Genomic DNA, 24,377 nt, shown 5'->3' with positions numbered 1-24,377 from the left:
CAAAGAAAACAAGGGAGGTCAGTGGAATTTGTGGGATACTTGTCACAAAGAATATTCCATGCTTTTAAGCCCAGCTCACTTTTAAGTAGTAACGTCCCAAGGCCGGCTTCCTTGGCTCAAAGTGCCAGGAGATGATTATTATAAATCATATTCATTACCTTAGTGCCTAAGGGCCAACTAACAGTGGGTCCTCATTTTGCTAGGCACAGTACAAACCGAGAAGCGTTGATGGCCCGTGCCCTGAAGAAGTTACAATCTAAATAGACAAGGCAGACACAGAATGGGGGAAGGGGTAGAACCCACCAGCAGAGTGAACTCCGTGAAGGCAGAGTGGCAGATCTGATCAACACAGGCCTAGATCTTGAGACTTTCGGATTTAATGTTATAACCAGGGCCAGTGTTTTCCGGAAATTGTCGCTAGGACTGCATTTTTTCCCAAAATTACTCTTTGTTTCTGGAATCACCGTTAATATCCGGAATTGCTGATCAGAAGGTGGGTGGGGCATGCAGGGTCACAATCCCCCAGATTTCTCCCTGGAGACACCCGTCTCCTCCCCAGGGCACAGGCTGGCTGCGGTTGAGACTTGATGCCAATTTCTTCCCTACTCATACAAGTCTGGGATCGGCAGTGGGACGCCAGGCTCTCTCACCATGCTGCAGAGAGGACGGCACTCACAGCTGCTCGTGGCCGTGTCCACAGCACCTCTGCCCTGCTCATCTGCCCTGTACACAGCTGGCTCATGCCCCGTCTCTCCAGCGCACAGCTGGCTCTAGGCTCTCAATGCCCAGTATCTGAGCCCCACCGCCCCCACACAGCCGGCTCCTGTCCCCTCCCCGCAAGGCACTTTCAGGCTTTAAAGGATTAGATATTGCTCACGTTTGTCAATTACTCTCTTTTCATTGCCTGCAAACTCTTGCCCTAATTATGACTGTTATCTGTATATCTAAGCCAGCCCTTGAAAGCATGAATTCTTCACAGACTATGATGCCGAGATGCACCACATGATACCAGGAAGGGCTGCGGGATGGGTTTCCTGTGCAAGCTGGTATCACTACAGGGTGATGAATGCCAGATCTCAAGGCTGGTTATGCAGAGCTCCACCTTTTGAAGGTTTACCCAACGCAGAAAGGGGTAGTGACGGATTTCCCCTCATTCAGGAGACTGAAGACAACAGACTTTTGGGGGATAAACAGCTGAGTTTGAGCTGACTGAGGGGGGTCTTTCTGGGCTACAAACTCACAGGACCTGATAACCACCAAGAGGTAACCCTTTAAGAAAGGTTTTAATACACTTTGGAACTGATCAGGGATTCCCATGAGGACCGTTGAGGGAATGAGGGTAAACACACATTTGGATGCTCTTCTTCTTTTATGAGAACGGGAACAGGAAGGGTAGGGATATCACTGAATGCAGGATCTCAGCAGGACGAGGTGTCAGGATAGCACCATATTACAGCCCATTGGAAAACATAATCCCAACTACACATATAAAATGATGGGCTCTAAATGAGCTGTTTCCACTCAACAGAGGGATCTTGGAGTCACTGGGCACAGTTCTCTGAAAACATCAACTCAGTGTGCCACGGCAGTCAAAAAGCAAAGAGAATGTTGGGAATCATTCTGAAATGGATAGATAAGACAACAGAAAATATCATATCGCCTCTATATAAACCCACGGTACACCCACATCTCGAATACTGCCTGCAGATGTGGTTGCCCCATCTCAAAAAAAGATATATTGGAATTGGAAAAGGTTCAGAAAAGGGCAACCCAAATGATTACAGGTATGAAACTCTTCTGTACGGGGAAAGATTAAAAAGACCGGGACTATTCATCTTGTAAAACAGACAAAGGGAAGATATGAGAGAGGTCTGTAAAATCAAAACTGCCGTGGAGAAAGTAAATAAGGACGTGTCATTTACTCCTTCTCATAACACAAGGACTAGGAATCTCCCAATCAAATTAATAGGCAGCAGGTTTATAAGAAACAAAAGGAAGTATTTCTTCACACAACGCACAGTCAACCTGGGGAACTCCTTGCCAGAGGACGTTGTGAAGGCCAAGATTATAATAGGGTTACAAAAAAAAAAAAAAAAAAAACACCATGAGAAATCTATTGAGGACAGGTCCGTGAATGGTTATTAGCCAGGATGGGCAGGGATGGTGTCCCTAACTTCTGTTTGTCATAAGCTGTGAATGGGTGACAGGAGATGAATCACTTCATGATTCCCTGTTCTGTTCATTCCCTCTGGGACACCCGGTGCTGGTCACTGTCGGAAGACAGGACACTGGGCTAGATGGACCTTTGGTCTGTCCCAGTGTGGCCGTTCTTAAATACCAGGGAACCTAGTGAGTCCAGTGCAATGGGAGGGAGTAAGAAAATCCCTGGCTGTGGAGAACACTGGGAAATTAGAAACTATCATTCAGAAGCAACAGACTCTAAATAGTCTAGAAAAGCAGAATGTGAAAAATAAGAATCGGGGTCATGTGACTTCAGGAATGAGGGACTCAAAAAACCAAGTCTGCAGAGAAGAGAGATTGTGGCTATTGCACATGCGGATGGGGGAGCAACTCTCCAGGTCTCAAGGATTTTCACCAGCAACCGAGGCCATTGTCCCATGCACGGGGCAATCCGGAGCAGTGAGGAGTTGTGTCATCTGTAATCCTGGCTGAGTTTCAATGCTCTGCTGCTGGAGCTCCCTTGTCTGGATTCCCCCAGATTCTTGGAGATGCTGCCCCGAGCAGGGTGTCGGGAGAGATCTCTTGTAGGAAGCCCAACACCCTCCTCCTTGTGAAAAGGAAAGGAGGACTTGTGGCACCTTAGAGACTATCCAATTTATTTGAGCATAAGCTTTCGTGAGCGACAGCTCACTTCATCGGATGCAAACTGTGGAAAGTGTAGAAGAGCTTTTTATATACACACAAATCATGAAAAAAATACCACCTCCCACCCCACTCTCCTGCTGGTAACAGCTTATCTAAAGTGATCACTCTCCTTACAATGTGTATGATAATCAAGGTGGCCCATTTCCAGAACAAATCCAGGGTTTAACAAGAACGCGGGGGGGCGGGGGGGCAGGAAAAAACAAAGAGAAATAGGTTACCTTGCATAATGACTTAGCCGCTCCTAGAGCTGGATATGAAGCAGGGGAATCTCCCCTAAGCCTGACTGGTGGCTTCCCCCTTCGTATTTCAAGGCACCCGCTGGTTAGTTGGGTCAGGCTCCAGCACTACGAGTCTGGTCCTTTTTCCCAGCCCCATCTAGGTAGGTTATTTTCTGTTCACCAGATTGGAGCATTTCCACCTCCGAACCTCATGGGTCTCTTCCCAGAATCTAGGCCACTTATTAAACAACTCCCAGCAGGTCTGCCACCCCCTGGCCTCCTCCCTTTCTCCACCCTGTGCATTTCCTGCCCTGCTCCAACCTCCAAACCAGATGGTGCAAACCTTCCCCTCTCCTGTGTATTTGCTGTCCCTCTCCCTCCTGCAGGAACAGATCAGAACCCCCCACAATAATCCCTACCTGAGCTGGCTCCTCTGCAGCCATGTCGCTCCCTTGTCCCATGGGAGGACGGGATGAACCGGAAGGAAACATGAGCGTCGTTCTGCAACCTAGCCGGGCAAGAAGGGCTGTTGTGGAAGTTTAGGAACGGGCATTAGTTCGTTTCACATCACGCTTCCCCCAGGCTCTTTCCCTGCAGAGCGAGATCCGAGATTCTGCCGTGCTGAGAAAATGCTCAATCTCTGGATTACAGCAGAGACCTGGCCCCTCCTGCCAGGCTAGGCCCACAGACACACTTTTAACCTCCTTTCTCCCTCCCGCATCCCAAAACAAAGTCTCTGAACGCAATCCTAGAAAAAAGCAGAACCAAAGGAGTCCCTTTCGAGGATTCCCTCTGACACTGACCCCACGGCAGCCACACCCCAGCAGGAGGGACATGGAGTCAGGAACTGGGTTTTCCTCTCTCTCATCCTCGTCTTGTCCACAGAAAAGTGATTCTCCCCACAGTGCAGTAATAGATCTGTCTGGGCAGATGAGAGAGCTGGAAATCTCTTTCAAAACTCTTTTATCCCACGGACCCTGTCAGTCTCTCTATCTCCTTTTCCCTGTGCCCTCTCCATGCCTGTCTGCTAGGAAACTCTCATTCCTGGGTTGTTTGCTCCCCCATGGCTGGATTTGCTCCTGCAAATGGCAGGAGAAATGGGGTGGGGGGCTGTTTGTGTAGAGTCATTTTATAGTCCTTCACTGCCTGCCTGGGATTTCCCCATTGCCTGCCTACGACCCCCACCTGCCCTCCACCAGGATCTGCCAGCCCATTTGCCTGGGACCCCCTCCTCCAACCAGCAGGGCCCCCTGACGCTTTACAGGAGGACCCCTCACTCTGCGCCAGGGACCGCCCCACCACAGCTCTGTGCACTGGGCATGGCAATGGTCCCAGGAGCCAGCTGGGCAATCCCAGACAGAGCCCCTGGCACAGCACCAGGCAGCATCTAATCCCCTGCCCCACCTGCCCAAGAGACCCCCACCCCCACTGGTCTCCAGCCAACAGGCCCCCAGCCATACCCACCTCCAGGACCCATAGCCTTAGGGCTGGGCACATCAGAACTACTCCCCGAAACCCCAAACCCTCCAGAATCCACCAATCTGACTAGGGCCCCCCCTGCCCAGCCACCCAGAGGCCTCCCCCTACCACAATGCCCCTTCAGCTCCCGCTGCAATCTCCCCACACAGACACCTGCCCCCCCCCATCAACAGTGTTCCCTCACAGTGTTTGGTAAGTGGATAGAAAGTTATCACCACCCCCTGCTGGCCAGTCACACAGGCAGAGGGAGCCCGGGGGGACGCCTCTTTCACAGGAGAAGGGAAGCCATGGAGGGCTAAAATAAGTAAGACATTTCCATACTCTGTCACTAGCAAATAATGGCCACCGTGGATCCACCCCAGAGTTGGCTACAGCTTTGCACTGCGGGAAGCCCCCCCTCACGGAGACCCTTTGTCATGGGGTTTGGGATACTTCTGGACCCACGCTGCACTCAGAGGGACCTCCTCATCCCGTGCCAGCTGGAGAAAAGAAAAGGGTCCAGCCAACTCTCCTGTTACCAACTGGGAACACCCATCGCCCAAACAGGGGGAGGCCCCTGGCTTTGATGGGTATTGAATATATGGCTAGTCTCTTTTTTCAGTAAACATTTTTAACAGAGAGAAAGGAGGGAACAAATGATTCTCAAAGGAGAGGGAAAGATGATCATTGTTGCAGGGGGGTTAATTTCCCAACCAGGATGGAGAAGGACTCAGGGCAACAGGTTCCCCCCAAAGAAGGACAAGTTGCTAGGATTTAGAGACATGGGGAACAGCCCCTAACCCAAGAGGATTTTTAATTGACATTTGATGATGACATCGTAAGAGGGAAACCTGAGATTTGAGATCAGTGTTCAGAAATGAAAGAGAAAGGGTGGAAATCTGAGGGATTTTGGATCCATTTATGCAAATTATAGAGAGGAAAGTGGAAAATGAGAGGGATTTTATCGCAGTTGTTGATAGGAGGTAAAAGGTGAGTGTATTTCCCACCACTATTTGGTCAATGAATAGAGCGGAAATGGGCAACATTGGCAAACGTTTGAGATCCATATTCAGGAATCTGAGGAAAGGTGTAAATCTGAGATTTTCGTCGTAATTTATAATTACAGAGACAGGGAAAGCTCTCAGGGGCATATTCAATTAGAAGTAGACAACTAGAGTAAAAGTGGGGCAAACGTTGAGGGTATTTTTGAGGAATCTTTGAGACGTACAGAGAAAACGTGTCACAAACTACGCAACTGAGAACATGGGATAAACGCCAAGACCGGGGGGGATTTTATGTGGCTATTAAAGAACGAGCTGGAAAAGGGGGGACCGTTTGTGATATAAAATCCAGCCTGTCCAATACAGAAGCAGAAAGTGATGGTCCCCCCCCACGGCCCCCGTTCACCTGGGCAGCAGGGAGCCCTCTGAGGGGCTGACTGGAGGGGGCGGGGGAGGAGCTGGAGGGCTCCCTGGGGGCGGGCAGGGGGCGGCAGTGGGGGATGGGCAGGTAGGGGGCAGAGAGTCACTTTTCTGCCCCCCCCGCCCAGCGCTCCCGCACCGGGGTCTCCCACTCACCGGAGCACGGGGGGGTTAATGACGGGCCCCACCCCGCACAGACCCCGGAGGGGAGCCGCTGCTGCTCCTCCTACAGATCCGACACGAGGCAGCGCCTGGTCTGCTCCAGGCCCCGCCCCCAGACGCTGCCCCGCCCCTGTCTGCTCCATGCCCCGCCCCCTGGCGCTGCCCCGCCCCCGGTCTGCTCTAAGCCCCGCCCCCAGGCGCTGCCTCGTGTCGCGTCTCTCGGAGGAGCAGCTGCGGCTCCGCTCCGGGGTCTGTGCTGGGGGGGCCCGTCATTAACCCCCCGTGCCCGGCCGGGGGGGGCTTTCTCCAGCTGGGACCAGCCCCGGCTCTGCCCGCCCCCGACCCGGTGAGTGGGAGACCCCGCGGGGGGGGGGAGCGCTGGTGGGGGGGGCAGGAAAGTGACTCTCTGCCCCTGGCACGGCTGGGATTGGGGGGGGGCAGAGACTGGGGCCCGGTGGGCGGGGTCCCTTGGGGGGTGTTGGGGGGAGAAGCCGGAGTTGCGGGGGGTGGGGGTTGAACTGTCTCTGTGCAGCCAGGAAATTCCCGGGGGGGAAGTGGGGGGCGGCGGGGGAGTTAATTGGATCCCCTTCCCCCCCCCCACGGGCACAAATGCCCCCCAGTTTTCCCCTTTTCCCTCTCGGTAGCTCCCACCTGGTTGTAAACTCCCCCCCACCCCCCCATTAATCCGCTCTCTGGTCTCCCCTGATCCCCCCCCCCGTCTCTTCCTCCTCCTCTCATGTCCATTGAAACTCCCCTCCCGTGGGGGGGGGCGGGATTTCCTTCCCCCTGTTTTATCCGCAGCGATTTGTCCTGGTGTCGGTGGGAAGTTGGAGCCCGGAGCCATCCCCCAACCTGGCTGCCCCGGCGTGGGGGTGGGAGGAGACGCCGGGTCTCTGCCGGGGTGGGGAAGGGAGGGGACGTGTCCCCCGTGGGCTGCCCCCGATCCCGGCTTCCCAGTCCCACTTGATGCCCCCAACTCCGCACCGTTGCCCCCCTGCCCCCACCTGCCCATCCCCCACTACCGCCCCCTCCCCTCCCCCAGGGAGCCCTCCAGCTCCCCCCCCCCCGCCCCCTTCAGTCAGCCCCTCAGAGGGCTCCCTGCTGCCCAGGTGAACAGGAGCCGGGGGGTGGACCATCACTTTCTGTTTATGTATTGGACAGGCTGGATTTTATATGACAAACGGTCCCCCTTTTCCAGCTCGTTATTTAATAGCCACATAAAATCCCCCCCCCCCGGTGTTGGCGTTTATCCCATGTTCTCAGTTGCGTAGTTTGTGACACGTTTTCTCTGTACGTCTCAAAGATTGATAAAAAAAGTTTGCCCCACTTTTACTCTAGTTGTCTACTTCTAATTGAATATGCCCCTGAGAGCTTTCCCTGTCTCTGTAATTATAAATTATGACGAAAATCTCAGATTTACACCTTTTCTCAGATTCCTGAATATGGATCTCAAACGTTTGCCAATGTTGCCCATTTCCGCTCTATTCATTGACCAAATAGTGGTGGGAAATACACTCACCTTTTACCTCCTATCAACAACTGCTATAAAATCCCTCTCATTTTCCACTTTCCTCTCTATAATTTGCATAAATGGATCCAAAATCCCTCAGATTTCCACCCTTTCTCTTTCATTTCTGAACACTGATCTCAAATCTCAGGTTTCCCTCTTACGATGTCATCATCAAATGTCAATTAAAAATCCTCTTGGGTTAGGGGCTGTTCCCCATGTCTCTAAATCCTAGCAACTTGTCCTTCTTTGGGGGGAACCTGTTGCCCTGAGTCCTTCTCCATCCTGGTTGGGAAATTAACCCCCCTGCAACAATGATCATCTTTCCCTCTCCTTTGAGAATCATTTGTTCCCTCCTTTCTCTCTGTTAAAAATGTTTGCTGATAAAAGAGACTAGCCATAGATTCAATACCCATCAAAGCCAGGGGCCTCCCCCTGTTTGGGGGATGGGTGTTCCCAGTTGGTAACAGGAGAGTTGGCTGGACCCTTTTCTTTTCTCCAGCTGGCATGGGATGAGGAGGTTCCTCTGAGTGCAGCGTGGTCCAGAAGTATCCCAAACCCCATGACAAAGGGTCTCCGTGAGGGGGGGCTTCCCGCAGTGCAAAGCTGTAGCCAACTCTGGGGTGGATCCACGGTGGCCATTATTTGCTAGTGACAGAGTATGGAAATGTCTTACTTATTTTGGCCCTCCATGGCTTCCCTTCTCCTGTGAAAGAGGCGTCCCCCCGGGCTCCCTCTGCCTGTGTGACTGGCCAGCAGGGGGTGGTGATAACTTTCTATCCACTTACCAAACACTGTGAGGGAACACTGTTGCTGGGGGGGGGGCAGGTGTCTGTGTGGGGAGATTGCAGCGGGAGCTGAAGGGGCATTGTGGTAGGGGGAGGCCTCTGGGTGGCTGGGCAGGGGGGGCCCTAGTCAGGTAGGTGGGTTCTGGAGGGTTTGGGGTTTCGGGGTGTAGTTCTGATGTGCCCAGCCCTAAGGCTATGGGTCCTGGAGGTGGGTATGGCTGGGGGCCTGTTGGCTGCAGACCAGTGGGGGTGGGGGTCTCTTGGGCAGGTGGGGCAGGGGATTAGACGCTGCCTGGTGCTGTGCCAGGGGCTCTGTCTGGGATTGCCCAGCTGGCTCTTGGGACCATTGCCATGCCCAGTGCACAGAGCTGTGGTGGGGCGGTCCCTGGTGCAGAGTGAGGGGTCCTCCTGTAAAGCGTCAGGGGGTCCTGCTGGGAGGAGGAGGGGGTCCCAGGCAAATGGGCTGGCAGATCCTGGTGGAGGGCAGGTGGGGGTCGTAGGCAGGCAATGGGGAAATCCCAGGCAGGCAGTGAAGGCCTATAAAATGACTCTACACAAACAGCCCCCCACCCCATTTCTCCTGCCATTTGCAGGAGCAAATCCAGCCATGGGGGAGCAAACAACCCAGGAATGAGAGTTTCCTAGCAGACAGGCATGGAGAGGGCACAGGGAAAAGGAGATAGAGAGACTGACAGGGTCCGTGGGATAAAAGAGTTTTGAAAGAGATTTCCAGCTCTCTCATCTGCCCAGACAGATGTATTACTGCACTGTGGGGAGAATCACTTTCCTGTGGACAAGACGAGGATCAGAGAGAGGAAAACCCAGTTCCTGACTCCATGTCCCTCCTGCTGGGGTGTGGCTGCCGTGGGGTCAGTGTCAGAGGGAATCCTCGAAAGGGACTCCTTTGGTTCTGCTTTTTTCTAGGATTGCGTTCAGAGACTTTGTTTTGGGATGCGGGAGAGAGAAAAGAGGTTAAAAGTGTGTCTGTGGGCTTAGCCTGGCAGGAGGGGCCAGGTCTCTGCTGTAATCCAGAGATTGAGTAGAGAGTTGTCACTTTGGATGGGCTATCACCAGCAGGAGAGTGAATTTGTGTTGGAGGCGGAGGGTGAGAAAACCTGGATTTGTGCTGGAAATGGCCCAACTTGATGATCACTTTAGATAAGCTATTACCAGCAGGACAGTGGGGTGGGAGGAGGTATTGTTTCATATTCTCTGTGTGTATATAAAGTCTGCTGCAGTTTCCACGGTATGCATCCGATGAAGTGAGCTGTAGATCACGAAAGCTCATGCTCAAATAAATTGGTTAGTCTCTAAGGTCCCAGAAGTACTCCTTTTCTTTTAGCATTTTCTCAGCACGGCAGAATCTCGGATCTCGCTCTGCAAGGAAAGAGCCTGGGGAAGCGTGATGTGAAATGAACTAATGCCCGTTCCCAAACCTCCACAACGGCCCTTCTCGCCCGATCAGGCTGCAGAACGACGCTCACGTTTCGTTCCGGTTCATCCCGTCCTCCCATGGGACAGGGGAGCGACATAGCTGCAGGGGAGCCAGCTCAGGTAGGGATTATTGGGGGGGTTCTGATCTGTTCCTGCAGGAGGGAGAGGGACAGCAAATACACGGGAGAGGGGAAGGTTTGCACCGTCTGGTTTGGAGGTTGGAGCGGGGACAGGAAATGCACAGGGTTGAGAAAGGGAGGAGACCAGGGGGTGGCAGACCTGCTGGGAGTTGTTTAATAAGTGGCCTAGATTCTTGGAACAGACCCATGAGGTTCGGAGGTGGAAATGCTCCAATTTGGTGAACAGAAAATAACGCACGTAGATGGGGCTGGGAAAAAGGACCAGACTCCTAGTGCTGGAGCCTGACCCAACTAACCAGTGGGTGCCTTTAAATATGAAGGGGGAAGCCACCAGTCAGGCTTAGGGGAGATTCTCCTGCCTCATATCCAGCTCCTCACAAGGAGGAGGGTGTTGGGCTTCCTACAAGAGATCTCTCCCTAGACTCTGCTCGGGGCAGCATCTCCGGTATCAATCTGTGGCTAGTCGGTGTGTGATGGATCTGCTGGGAGAGAGGAGGGGTGTCTCTTCGCCCCCTCACCCTGGTGTTTCCTGGGTGGTCTGAGTGGGGTGGGTGTGGGACTCTGTTGGCTGCGGTCCACCCAGAGTTTCCGTTGGATTGGCTCCTCTCCCCCGTGAATAGTGGGGCTGTGAGTGGGGCAGCAGGTCCTGAGTGTGGGGCTCTGGCTCTTTCAGGGGCCGGTGACCTTCGAGGAGGTGGCTGTGTATTTCACCAGGGAAGAGGGGGCTCTGCTGGACCCCGCTCAGAGAGCCCTCTCCAGAGATGTCATGCAGGAGACCTATGAGACTGTGACCTCGCTGGGTAAGGGTTCCTGTCCCCTCGGTTCTTGGAAGGGGAACTGAAGAGATGAGGTTCACGCCACCCCCACAATGCCACCTCTGCTCTGTCCTGTTCCAGCATCACCCCAGCATGCCAGTGACACACACACGACCAGAGACCCTCCCCTGCTGCTGAACGCTGTGGGAAGAGAGCACAGGAGCAGAATCGCACAGTGTCAAATATCTCCTGTTTGCACAAGTAAAACGGGGGGTTAGGTCCAGCATAACGAGCAGAAGCTTCCTACCCCTGGCCTTCTCTCAAACACTGAGCCTTCTCCACCCAGACCAGAATGTGCTTGGGGTGTAAGAAGCAGGCTGCTGGGGTCAGAGCGGCTGGTCCAGGGTTACTGATCACACAGACCTTGAATGCTGGCTGGGGGAATCCAGACAAGGGAGCTCCAGCAGCAGAACATTGAAACTCAGCCAGGATTACAGATGACACAACTCCTCACTGCTCCGGATTGCCCCGTGCATGGGACAATGGCCTCGGTTGCTGGTGAAAATCCTTGAGACCTGGAGAGTTGCTCCCCCCATACCCATGTGCACTAATCACAATCTACCTTCTCTGCAGACTTGGTTTTTTGAGTCCCTCATTCCTGAAGTCACATGACCCCAATTCTTATTTTTCACATTCTGCTTTTCTAGACTATTTAGAGTCTGTTGCTTGTGAATGATAGTTTCTAATTTCCCAGTGTTCTCCACAGCCAGGGATTTTCCTACTCCCTCCCATTGCACTGGACTCACTAGGTTCCCTGGTATTTAAGAACGGCCACACTGGGACAGACCAAAGGTCCATCTAGCCCAGTGTCCTGTCTTCCGACAGTGACCAGCGCCGGGTGTCCCAGAGGGAATGAACAGAACAGGGAATCATGAAGTGATTCATCTCCTGTCACCCATTCACAGCTTATGACAAACAGAAGTTAGGGACACCATCCCTGCCTATCCTGGCTAATAACCATTCACGGACTTGTCCTCAATAGATTTCTCATGGTGTTTGTTTGTTTTTTTTGTATCCCTATTATAATCTTGGCCTTCACAACGTCCTCTGGCAAGGAGTTCCCCAGGTTGACTGTGCCTTGTGTGAAGAAATACTTCCTTTTGTTTCTTATAAACCTCTGCCTTTTAATTTGATTGGTTGACTCCTAGTCCTTGTGTTCTGAGAAGGAGTAAATAACACTTCCTTCTTTAATTTCTCCACAGCAGACATGCTTTTATAGACCTCTCTCATATGCCCTCTTGTCTCTTTTCCAAGCTGAAAAATCCCAGTCTTACATATCTCTCCTCATACAGAAGCTGTTTCATACTCCTAGTCCGGGTTTTTTTGCCCTTTTCTGAACCTTTTCCAATTGCAATGTATCTTTTTTGAGATGGGCCGACCACATCTGCACACAATATTCAAGATGTGGGCGTACCATGGATTTATATAGAGGCAAGTTATGTACTGTCTTATTATCTATCCCTTTCTTAATGATTCCCAACACCCTGTTTGCTTTTTGACTGCCTCTGCACCCTGAGTGGATGTTTTCAGAGAACTATCAACAATGACTCCAAGATCCCTCTCTTGAGTGGAAACAGCTAATGTAGACCCCATCATTTTATATGTATAGTTGGGATTATGTTTTCCAATGGGCTGCACTAGGTGCTATCCTGACATCTAGGACTGCTGAGATCCTGCATTCAGTGATATCCCTGCCCTTCCTGTTCCCTTTCTCCACTGAACCCCACCAGCCCATTCTTAGTGTTCCCAGCTTCCCCAGGACTCTCTCATTGTGTCTGGACCTCTCTCTCTCTGCAAGAAGCAGTTCCAGGGAGACTTGTCCTCTGTCTGGAGTCTTCAACTTCTGGGACATGGATTTACTTTCTCTGTGTTTTAGGAGATGCTTTGAAATTGAGTGTCTGTGACATTAACCACAGTGCAATCTTGACTGGTTGAACAGCTGTTTCCCCTCAGTTGCCCAAGCTGGGGTGGCTTTTACACTGCTTTACTGTGAGAACAGCCACTCCTGGGCAGTTAACACCCAGTCTCCAGCATGTAACTCGCTGCCAGCTACACAGTATTGAGCGCTGTTAGTCAGCGACTCACGAATTACAGTGCACCACAGGAGAACCCCAGAAAATTCTCTGGTCTTGGACTTTTGTGCATCTTTCACTGTCCAACACACTACTGAACGACGCAAGGTCATATGAAGTCTGTCATTTCATCAGTGGAAAATGACACGTGCCAGCCTTGTTATCCCAAATGGATTTTCCAACACACTTTAATCCCAACACACTGGTTAGATGAAACAATAAAATGAGATGGCTAACTACCGGCAAAAAAACCATATTAATTGACTACAGGTAATGAGGTATAAAAGCCAGAATTGTTTACAAAAGAAATGCAAGATAAAACCCAAACTAACATCTAAGTTAACAAGCTAAAACGGATACAAAGCAAATGTTTCTCTCACTATATCCTGAGGCAGGCTGGCTGTCCTTTCAGCCAGAAGTCCCCCTAATTCGCCCCTGCTGCCAAGTTCAGTTTCTTCAGGAGCTGTCATGAGCAGAGGAAAAGGGGGAGAGAGAGAGTCTCAAGCATTTTCCTCCCCTCTTTTTATAATTCAGTCCTTTGTACGACAAACAACTTCAGTTCTCAGCTGAGTCATGGTGACCGGCTGTCTGTTGTAGCTATGAGCTTCAAGTGGTCCCTGTGAAGGAATGTAAATGTCTTCTTCACACCTTCCCCCTCCTGGAGAATGGCAATTTGACCAGCTGCTTGCCTTGCTGTCTCTGAGGAACTGGTCTGAGGGTGTTCCACAGAATTGTAACTTTTTCACTAATAGGATACAGTAAAATCTCATAATTTTACATAGTGTTGCTACACATATTTTAACAGGAGGATAATATTCTGTAGATTATGCATTTTCAAATGATACCTCAAACAAGCCATACTATGTAAATAATTGATCATAGTTTTCTAGAAGAGTGAACATAGGGGTTGTGACAGGGTCAGGCCAGATGGCTTCAAGTACCCTTCAAGTAGCATTTCTTTAATGAATTATAATTTCAATATAATTCATTCTATTTTCACAGAAACAAGGACTTTCAGGCTGTGGAAATGATGGTACCAATGAGGCAACGAACGTGTCCGGTTCCAGTTTCAGACTTCCAGATACTCGCATGTTGAGTCCTGATTCTCTGGTTTTGTGTCTGTTGCTCCGGCTTCACAATAAAGCTGATGTTGGCACAGCTGCCCCCATGTAGCTGCACTGGTGTAGCATGCTATTACAGATGCTCTAAGCCAATGGGAGAGATCTCTGCCGTCGGACTTCATTAGTCCAGCCCCCTCAAGCTATATGTCCTGCTGACGTAGCGCTATCTACACAGGGCGTTAGGGCTGTGTAACTACATTGCTCAACTCTGGATTTTTCACAGCCCTGAGCAATATAGTTATACCGATAAATGCCTTTTAGAAGAACCAGCGATATGTGAACTCAGAGAATTGGTTGGGACCTATGTTGGGACAAACCAGAACTAGAGCCAAGGTTCAGTTGTTGGCAACGGGGATTAAAAGAAAATGAACTCATATGATAAGAATTTGAGCTCTTTGAATATGTTATTGTTTCCAATTAAAATGAATTTATTGGTTAAAGAGTAGGAGACTAATTGTGTGATAATCTGAATCACTTTGTAAAACAAAGTGTCTTGTTTTTTTTGTTTTGTTAGTCATACAGGAAGTGACAGCTGATCTTGAAAAGTTAATTTGCTTTAATTTACCCCCTGTAGTGTAAGGAGTTCTGGTAGAAAACCTCACTCCAATGGTTGGGGTGGAAGAATGTGTGTGAGAGTGTATAAGTGAATATTGGCCCAGTATAGATTTTAAATTTTTGTGTTTCAAATAGAACTTATTTTGCTTACTTTCAAAGTCTATTTCTAGTGAAAGCAAAATTATTCGAAGAGACAATTTGTAGAAGTTTTTACAAGTTCTTACACTTAGACTGTAAGGGTCACTGACTTCCCCACTTCTCTAATTTGCAAAGGAAAGTCATCTGTCATAGGATGTGTTCAGCAGGTAGGAAAGTTGCAGTCCTCAACCACCAAGGAAAAGGCTGAAGTCCATTACCTTTTAGGTCAAGAAGCCATCTAAAGTCTGGTCTATGCTGAAAAGCGATGTTGACGTAGCCACCTCTCTCAGGGGTGTGAAAAGTCCACTCCACTGAGAGAAGTAGTTAATGTGACCTCAGCCCCAGCGTAGACAGTGTTAGGTTGTCAGAAGAATACTTCCAGTGTTTGAAGTATAGACAGAGCCTGAGACAGACCGATCCCCTATGGGAAGTGAGTCATGACATGAATTCCAATTTTGACCCATTTCCCTATATGTCAGAGAGGTACTAGTATGGAGGGCTGGGCCAGCTGTCCGATCGCCTGGTTCCTCAACTGTAGCTACAGCTCTTCGTACCCATCCACCCTAAGACTGAGAGAAATGGAGAGTTCCAACTGTTGTTATTTTAGTATCTTATTGTTCCTTTCTCTGTTTTTTGTGCTGGTCTTTCTATTATATCAGGGTGTGAGGGTATAGCTCAGTGCATGTTGTGACAAAGCTCTGTCCTTGTCTCTATGAGTCCCACGTTTCCTGGTGGATTTTGCTAGCCTCAGAGGCTCACTGTGACCGTCCACATAGCCCTTCTCTCTCCCTAGAGGCAAGGGCCACAGCTTACTGAGCCATCATAAGCCAGCAAGGGAGGTGAGGAGAAGCAACCCTCCCATGCACAATCTCTGTTTCCCAGTATCCATGATTAATCAGGGAGGGGAGGGGGGAGCCTGGGCCCACCCTCTACTCTGGGCTCCAGCCCAGGGACCCTAATAGTAGCAGCTATGGTAGCTGACTTTTGGGAAATAGGACGTGTACAATTCCCTGGGCCGCTTCCCCACAGTAGCCCCCACTCAGTCTCTCCTTCGCTGTTACCTCAGGGCCTCCTTCCTTGCACCTGATATGGATTTGCACTGCTTGGTTCCTCCAACAGCACGGCTTCCTCCTACAGATCCTGACACATGCGCCTCACTGACGAACTGGGAGGCTTTTCACGAGTTCCAGCCAGGCCTTGATGGGCTTCAGGTATTCCAATCAACCTAGCTATCTCCACTGCTTTCTAGAAGGATCTTAATTGGCCCCAGGTGTCTTGATTAACCTGAAACAACTGCCATTTGGTTACCATAGTACCAAGGATTTGTTTAGGCTGGGGCTAAAATACCTGTTCCGCACTACTTAACTATAGCCGTCTTGCCTTGCCCCGTCGCAATGTGTGACAAAAGCTTATTGGTGCCAATTGGCAAAGGGGTCACTGTCATTCACAAGCAACTCCTGTCTCAGACCTGTTGGGGACACTGGGGCATGGCCACTAGGTAACTCGAGGAGATGGAAGACCATGAGTGTCTATGAAGCCCCCTTGCACTAGGCCCAGGTGTCCTTGCCCGCCCCCCCGGCCTGGAGGCACACACAGCAGTTATGCTGAGAATCTGCAACAGTATGTTGCAGAGTCAGACTGCCTGAAACTAAGCAAGGCCAAACAGGGGAGATATGGAAGAACAATGCTGAATAAAGCAGCTTTATGTTTCGTTTAACAAATGATACAGAGAATCAGGGAACTAGCTGGGAACTGGATTGGCTGGCTATATGGATACTTGGGGCAGCTTGCTATTGGATAAGTATGCTGGGAAAAAGGATGTATAAAAGCCTGTGTAACTTCCTGCTCTGTTGTGCAGGATTTGAGATTTTCTTCTCCCTGTACCTTTTTGCAGCTGCAAATAAACTTTTCTGCTTCTCCACCCCGTTGTGATTATTGGGTGTAGCACACCGGGTAACGAACCAACTCAAGCTGTTGTTCAGCCTCCTGGCACTGGGTGCCGGCAACAGACCTGACAAATTCACCACACCTAGGACCCAGAGCAGGGGTGGTGGAATATTCCTTACAGTGGGGGGGCCACCGGTGTCCGAACTGTGACGCCCCCATGACACCCCTTTCCCCCCAGCCCTCACTCACTCCGCCCCTTCTCCCTGAGGCCCCAATCTCACACCGCCCCTTCTCCCTGATGCCACCCCTCCCTCCGAGGCCACACCCACAGAACGCCTCTTCCCCCAAGGCTCCACCTTGTTCCCCCGTCCGTCGTCCGTTCTTAGGGCTGCTAAAAAGTGCTGGGCCCATGGCCCTCTAAACCCCCCTCGTCCTGCACCCTGACACACAGCCAGGCAGGCAGCAGTGTGTGTATGTGACCGAGACTGCTGAGCTGTGCTGAGCCAGTGCGGGAAGTGGGGGCTGATGTCGGGGCTGTCCTGCTCCCCCTGACTCAGGACTGGGGTGTCCCCCTCCCCTTGACTCAGGACTGGGGTGTCCCCCTCTGCCTGACTCAGGACTGGTTGCTTCCAGCAGCTGTCGGAACTTAGGGACAGCGTGCCAACACACTCACTCTTCCACAACACACACGCTCCCCGAACACACACACTGTCTGTCCCCAACACAGACACACTCTCTGCCCACCACGCCCACGGCAGCTGAAAAGTAGCTGGCAATCGAGTCGGATGCCCATGGAACAATGGGATAGAGAAACCTGCCTCGTGTGGCTGCCCACGAGGCATTGCAAACCCTTCCCAAAGCACCCTGCGGCCAGTTGCACAGTGGGATAGCGTCCCACAATGCACTGCTCTCTGTGGCGATCCAAGAGCTGCTAGCCTGGATGCGCTCCGGTGACACAAGCAGCCTAGTGTGGACATGCAACAGCGGCTTAATTAAAACGCTTTAACTAAAGCAGCATAACTCTGTCGTGTAGACGTAGCCTGGCTCCCACTGGGGCCAAGGATGCTCAGGCACTGAAACTGAAGAGCCACAACTTCCTCCGGGCAGGTGCCTCGTGGGAGGGGCAGAGAGGTGTGAGCGGTTCTCAGGGCAGGTGAGGGGAGGGGACAGAGAGGAGTGTGTGGCAGGCTGGGCAGGTCTCATGGGAGGGCTCAGAGAAGTGTGGGTGGCGGGCAGAGTCTGTCTCAGGAGAGGGGGCAGAGAAGTGTGGGTGGCAGGCAGACCGTGGGGTAGGGGGCGGAGAGGCACGAGCAGCCGGCAATGAGGCCTTGGGGGAGGAGAGGAGCGAGCGAAAGGTGGACCAGCAGGCCTCAGCCAAGGAGACAGAGTGGGTGGGAAGAAGTCCCCCTGTTAATCCAGTGCTATCTACACTGGGATTAGGTTGGCATAATGGCATTGCTCAGGGGGGTTAAATTTTTTACCCCGCAAAGTAATGTCGTTACACTGACTTAATTTTGTAGCGCAGACTTGTCCAAAGAATCACACACACACCTTGGGAGCAAAACTTCACCTGCTTCTCTGCTTTACAGAATCCAACACAAGCAACGCTTGTCCGGCCGTGGGGGGCGTTGGCAGGGAGTCAGGTGTGGGCAGACACCATACGTTAGCCAGAGACGGGCACCATGGCTTAGCTGGCTAAAGCACCTGTCTTGTAAACAGGAGATCCTGGGTTCAACTCCCAGTGGTGCCTTGTTGAGTGGCTTTTGGGGCACCTGGTACTGGCTGCTGTCAGAAGACAAGATACAGAGATAGGTGGACCTTTGGTCTAGCCCAGTGATGCTGGTTTTGCTGTTTAAATTACACGCACAGGCACTGATGATAGAGTGACTGAAAGTTTGGGTGTTAAGAGCTGATAGGTCAGTGGTGCAGTCCCCTCGCAGATGACCCCCTCCCTCTGGGACAGGGGCAGGTCTGAGCTCTCACACCAAGTGGCTCATTGGGGCTGTGTTAGCCGACGGCCAAGGATGTTTGGTGAGGTGCCAGCTATGCCCGTTTATACCATCCATGACTTTAACCGCTAGGACGCACTGTCCCTTCGCGGCGGGCAGCCCGGGCTAGGCTGACGGATGCCCCAAGGTCCTAACCACCCGTGACTTTAACTGCTAGAGCTCAGAGCTCCTTCGCAGCGGGCAGTCAATACTGACTGACAGGTGCCCCAATGGCAGCACTAAGAGCATCTCCACACCCGTGACTTTAACTGCTAGAGCTCAGAGCTCCTTCGCAGCGGGCAGCCAGGATTGACTGACAGATGCCCCAAGAGTTTACCCCGTGGAGGCGGCACAACTCAACGCTAGGCTCTTAGTACTCTCACCTAATGGCCAGGCTTTAGAGCCAAAACGGCTGAGGTTCTTTAATTGTGTCGGCTGCTTTACAGTAAACCAGAGAAAACAAGTCAGGCTTATGCACAAATGGTTACCAAAATTTATTAAGCTAGATTCTAATCATGTGGTTACAAAATTGCTAGTGCCTACTTATTTAAATGTAGAGATGTTACACACACAAACAAGTTACAAAACTGAAGCCACAATCCCAAAGAAAGAAAACAAAGTATAGAGCTCTATTTCAAAATATGTGTACACTAAAGATAGGAGATCAGGTGTGGGTGCTTCTTACCCTCCTTGCATCTCTCGATTCCAGCGGTGCCAAGCCAGGATCGGTCACTCAATTCCACGGAAAGACGAATAAGGGACAAGGCGTAGGGACCCTCTTAGCTGCAAAAGCCTTGGGAGGCTGTCACTTATCTGACCAGCAGATAGATAGTGAAAAGCACTCCAGAATCATGGTGCTGTAGGTCCCCTACTTATACCTCTGTACTCCTTTATTCTCTTTCTCCTTTCTTATGCCAAATTGAGGCTGGTCTGTCGGGGTGACGCCAGCTTTCGCAAGAGTAGTTTACACTTGCAAAGGAGAGAAACAATAAGTTTCGACTACTGGACACTTCTTTTATCAGGGTAAATATTTTCCCACCTAGGATGTTGGGGTGTGTGCATCACGCTATTTAGTAGGGGCTAAGAGCCATGTCTGTCACAGGGCCTCTGCCTGCTGTGAGCTTAATCCTTGTATCTGTTCCCAGAGGCACATTGTAGCAGCACACCTGTGCTTTCACAGCTTCAAAGGCTGTGCTGGAATATATGTTAAGTGCCCTGTTCCTGCTTCCTCCTGTGTTTCCAGCAATGCTGGTCTGAGGGGGGGGGGGGCTGACTGTCTGGCTACATTCCACCCCCTGATGCACCACACTACATCCCAGATTGCAAGGTGGCGGTGATGCCAGCACCTCTTGCCCTCCTTGGGGAAATCTAGAAATACCCAACAACCAAATTAGAGGATGAGGGTTCGCGGAATTGGGTAGGATCCCTTTTTAGCTCTAGGTATCTGATTTGCGTGGAGGAAAGAGCAGTTTGAATCAAACGCTTCATAATACATAAAGTTACACAAAAAAAATTTACAATAATTAAAATGGTTAAAACAGTATTCACAACCGAATGTAAAAACGGGGAGAGGGAGAATCCCAAGTGTTGAGCTAACCATTGCATCCATGAGGTTTGTCCATTCTCAGCCACTGCATGCACTGGTACAAATTCAATTCCCAGTGCATTGGTTGAATCTAGCAAGGTGCACATCCAGCAATTTGTAGCACCAGCAGCTGAGGCGATGGTTTGGATTGCTCCCCGAAGAGGATGTTCTGGTATTGCCAAGGTGACTGGAGCCAACAGAAGGATCATGAGGGCTTGCAGGAACATATCTCTGGTGGGTCGTGTTCTAGCTAAAAAACTTATTTTAACACTAAAAGCAAAAATTACACCTGCTATTATAAGTAATGGCAAATATATCAACAGTCCATAATAGTCTCTAGTGATCAAACAGGTCTGCTGCATGGTCCATTTTGCTGACAGGTTAGCTGGCAGGTTGCTCGGAACCATGGGACCATTCCTGCAATAAATCACATGGTCAGCCGGTCTTGGATGCGATCCAAGCCTCTGTAATGGTTATTAGCCTTTTATCAGCATTTAAGGCACTCCATACACCTTTCTCTATATAGGCGTGCAAAACGCAGGTAAAGGTTCCCAGGGCTGGGTGTTTAATCACAACAGTGTCTCCGGGGGCATACTTGGAACTGTGCAGTGGTGTTCTGGCAGGGGAGATAGCTTTCCCTGTAGGGAAGAATCCCCTGCTGATTGGACTTCCTGTAGGAGTCTGTCTGTTGTTTAATCTCTGCACCACTTCGTCCAGTCTATCTCCCCATGTGCCATCAGTAGGCTTCAAGTGATTCTTTAGCAACCCATTCCAGCGCTCGACCATGCCATTAGATTGAGGTCGATATGGAAGGTGGAAGGTCCATTGGACTCCATGGTTAAGGGTCCATTCCCTTACAAGTTTATTCTTAAAATGCGAACCATTATCTGATTGGATTTCTTGAGGCATTGGGACAATTGCTGTTAAGCGGTTTAGTCCCATAACTGTGGACAACCCTGTTGCCAATCGGGTTGGATATGCAAAACCAATCCCTGAAACAATTTCTACCCCAGTCAAGATGTATTTCCACCTCTGCCTTGTAGTGGGCACTGGTCCGACATAGTCGACCTGCCAGGTTGCCCATAGTGTTTTTCCATCTCTTAGCCTGGCAAACCTTTGTCCTTCTGCTATATGTTTTCTAGTCTCAGCACAAATAGTGCAGGCTTGCACCAGGTCTCTAGCCTGTCTGTGGGTGATAGGCCACCCCCTGATATGTGCTTGCCGCACTAACTCATCACTTCCCGTGTGTCCTAAATTATCATGTAACCATGAATATAAGCGTTCCCATTCTACTTGTGTGGTAAAGAGCTGGGCAGCTGCATCGGCTAAATCGTTTAACTGTGCAGCTGGGGTATTATTCCTCTGATGAGCTGAGACATGTCCCATAGACAGGGGTTCTTGCAGGCCATGCTGATATAACCACTTCCAGTATTCCAGTCCCCAGACTGGTTTACCTCCTATTTCCCAGTGGTTATTTTTCCAGTTAGTGATCCACTGAGTGGCACCTGCCCATACCGCATAGGAGTCCGTATATACAGCGGTGGCTCCTGCTTCACAGGCCAGTTTAATTGCAGCCAATTCTGCAAGTTGTGCTGACCCATCAATTTCAGAAGTTAGGGGTGCTGCAGAGGGGTCTGCAGGCACTGCTGCAGCTTTTCCCTTCCATTTGCCTTTGACCAGCCTGGCACTGCCATCAGTGAACCATACTCCCTCAGGCTTAGAAGGATCAAATGGGGCAGCATCCTTAATGGGAGACTGCTGTGGAGGTAGGCGGTATTCATCAGGCATTCCTACTTTCCATAGGGATTCCTGAATCATAGTGGGGTTTTGTGCAGTGTCTGCACTCCCTACCCTGTGGTGTATGTAAAGTGCCCATCTTTGGATAGTCATCTTTTGTGCTACACCAGGTGGTAACTCTTTCCCTTCCAATATAGGTTTAATGATTGGAAGAGGAGTGTGAATTGTGATGTCCTTATCCTGAGTTAATTCCTCAGTTTCTCTCAAGGCTGTGTAAGCTGCCAGAAGGACCTTCTCATAAGGCGTGTAGTTAGCCTGTGACCCTTGCCATGACTTGGAACCAAACTGAATTGGTCGTCTGGGAGCAGTGTCACTTTCTTGCCAGAGAGCATAAGACATTCCAGTGGCTCCCACAGTTAGGTACAAATGGAGTGGGGCTTCAGGATGTATGGGACCCAGAGCCTGATAGGTGTGTATCTCCCCTATCAGTTGCCTGAGGGCTTCCTCATGGGCAGGAGCCCATTCCCAGGCAGCACTTTTCTTTAACAAATTGTACAATGGTCTGGCTATAATGGCAAAGCCAGGTACATGTTTTCTCCAAAACCCCAGGGTTCCCAAAATCTGTCTCAATTGATCTTTACTTTCAGGGGAGGGTGCCTGATTTAGCTCTTGCACAGTGTCATTAGGCACAGACCTCCCACCTCCCATCCATACAGTACCTAAGAATTTTATCTCTTGGGAGGGACCTTGGCATTTCTCAGCTGGTAACTCTAAATTAAGGGCTTCTAGTGCTCCTTTGATTTGATTCATAGCCTTCTGTACCTCTTCTGAGGTTTTCCCACCTATTAAGATGTCATCAATGTATTGCACAGTTTGTACATTGGGTGGCAGTATAAGGTCATCTAGGACCTTTGCCAGTGCCCCATGGCAAATAGTGGGTGAGTGTTTAAACCCTTGTGGCATTCGGGTAAAAGTGTATTGTACACCTTTCCAAGTAAAAGGAAATCTTTCCTGGTCAGCTGGTTGCAAAGGGACCATGAAGAACATGTCCTTTACATCTAATACTGCTAGCCAGGGTTTATCCCAGGTTTGTATGGTGTTTACAATATCTGTTATGCTAGGGACTGCTGCAGTTAATGGTCCAGTGTTACTGTTTAGCTTCCTATAGTCGATAGTGAGTCTCCATTTGCCATTTGGTTTCTTGATGTGCCACACAGGAGAATTAAACGAGAGTGGGTACGAATTAAAATTCCTCGCTGTTCCAAATCTTTGATCAGGTCAGTAACAGGGCTTATGGCCTCATCTGGGACATTATACTGCTTTGTGTTTGTTACTGTTGAGGGCGGGAGAGCAGGTGTGCTGCTAAGTAAGTTTACAGAATAGTGGGGAGGGCTTTCCTCTTCCAGGTGGGTGGCATGAGGAACAGAACTGACTCCAAAAGCCCATCTTTCCCCATTAATCCTTCCCTTCTTTCCTCTTAAAACGTCCATGCCCAGTATGTTGGCATTGCCCAAAATCACCTCATATTTTCGGGGCTGATGGTGGGGTTGCAATGAGATATCCAGTTTTATCTTAACTAATGGGTAAGTTATGGTACTGCCATTTACCCCTGTAACAAGTACCTGCTTTCCGCCAGTAGGTGGCGAGCCCTGAAAACTTTCTCGCTTAATCATGGACCTTTGAGCCCCTGTGTCCATTAAGAAAGGAATAATGTGTTTGTCATTTACAGTTACATGTATCCGGGGGTCTTTTGCTGTTGTTTTCTCCTCTTTGGATTTAAGCTGGTTTATTAGGAGAGGAGATTGACCCCCGCAAGCTAGTTTCCCTGCTCTGGTAACTCTTGCAGTTGCCGCAGCAATGGAGTATATCGGGTGTCTGCAGGTGGGGAAAGAGGAGAGAGCTGCAGAGGTGCACTGGGAGTAGCATGAGTTGTCTCCCAGTCAGCTCTTTTAAAGGTGGTGAATAATTTTAGCCGCTCTGTGGGCAGTCCATTTATCACATCTCTGGGATAACCTAAAGCCAGACATTGTCTCCACAACTTGGCTCTAAGCTCCTTTTCCTCCTGGGTTGGCTCTCGCTTGTTTTTATGTCCTTTAGATGGTGCCCCCTTGTTTCCCTGAAGGGAACGCATCTTAGCTTTGCCTGTCAATGCTCTGATGTCTCCGAATTCTGTCACAGGGCCTCTGCCTGCTGTGAGCTTAATCATTGTATCTGTTCCCAGAGGCACATTGTAGCAGCACACCTGTGCTTTCACAGCTTCAAAGGCTGTGCTGGAATATATGTTAAGTGCCCTGTTCCTGCTTCCTCCTGTGTTTCCAGCAATGCTGGTCTGAGGGGGGGGGGGGGGGGCTGGCTGTCTGGCTACAGAGACCCATGACAAATGTAGGCGACAGTTGATTGAAACCCCTTTCCTGGAAAGGAATTGTGGGGCGGGGGGGATCGACACATCTCTTTTCTCTAGCCCA

General features: G+C 50.4%; 1 protein-coding gene and 1 non-coding gene across 2 annotated transcripts in view; both read left to right on the top strand.

Annotated features, from left to right (window-relative positions):
- LOC140904470 (uncharacterized) overlaps positions 1–24,377 on the top strand; it is a 186,423-nt gene that overhangs the window by 40,988 nt on the left and 121,058 nt on the right. The window lies entirely within an intron of this gene.
- Positions 18,279–18,352, top strand: TRNAT-UGU (transfer RNA threonine (anticodon UGU)). Its single transcript has one exon. It is a non-coding gene; the product is annotated as a tRNA-Thr (tRNA).

The sequence above is a fragment of the Lepidochelys kempii genome, unplaced genomic scaffold (genome assembly GCF_965140285.1).
Source record: "Lepidochelys kempii isolate rLepKem1 unplaced genomic scaffold, rLepKem1.hap1 scaffold_29, whole genome shotgun sequence".
NCBI lineage: Eukaryota > Metazoa > Chordata > Testudines > Cheloniidae > Lepidochelys > Lepidochelys kempii.
This window is presented reverse-complemented; position numbering and strand designations above follow the sequence as displayed.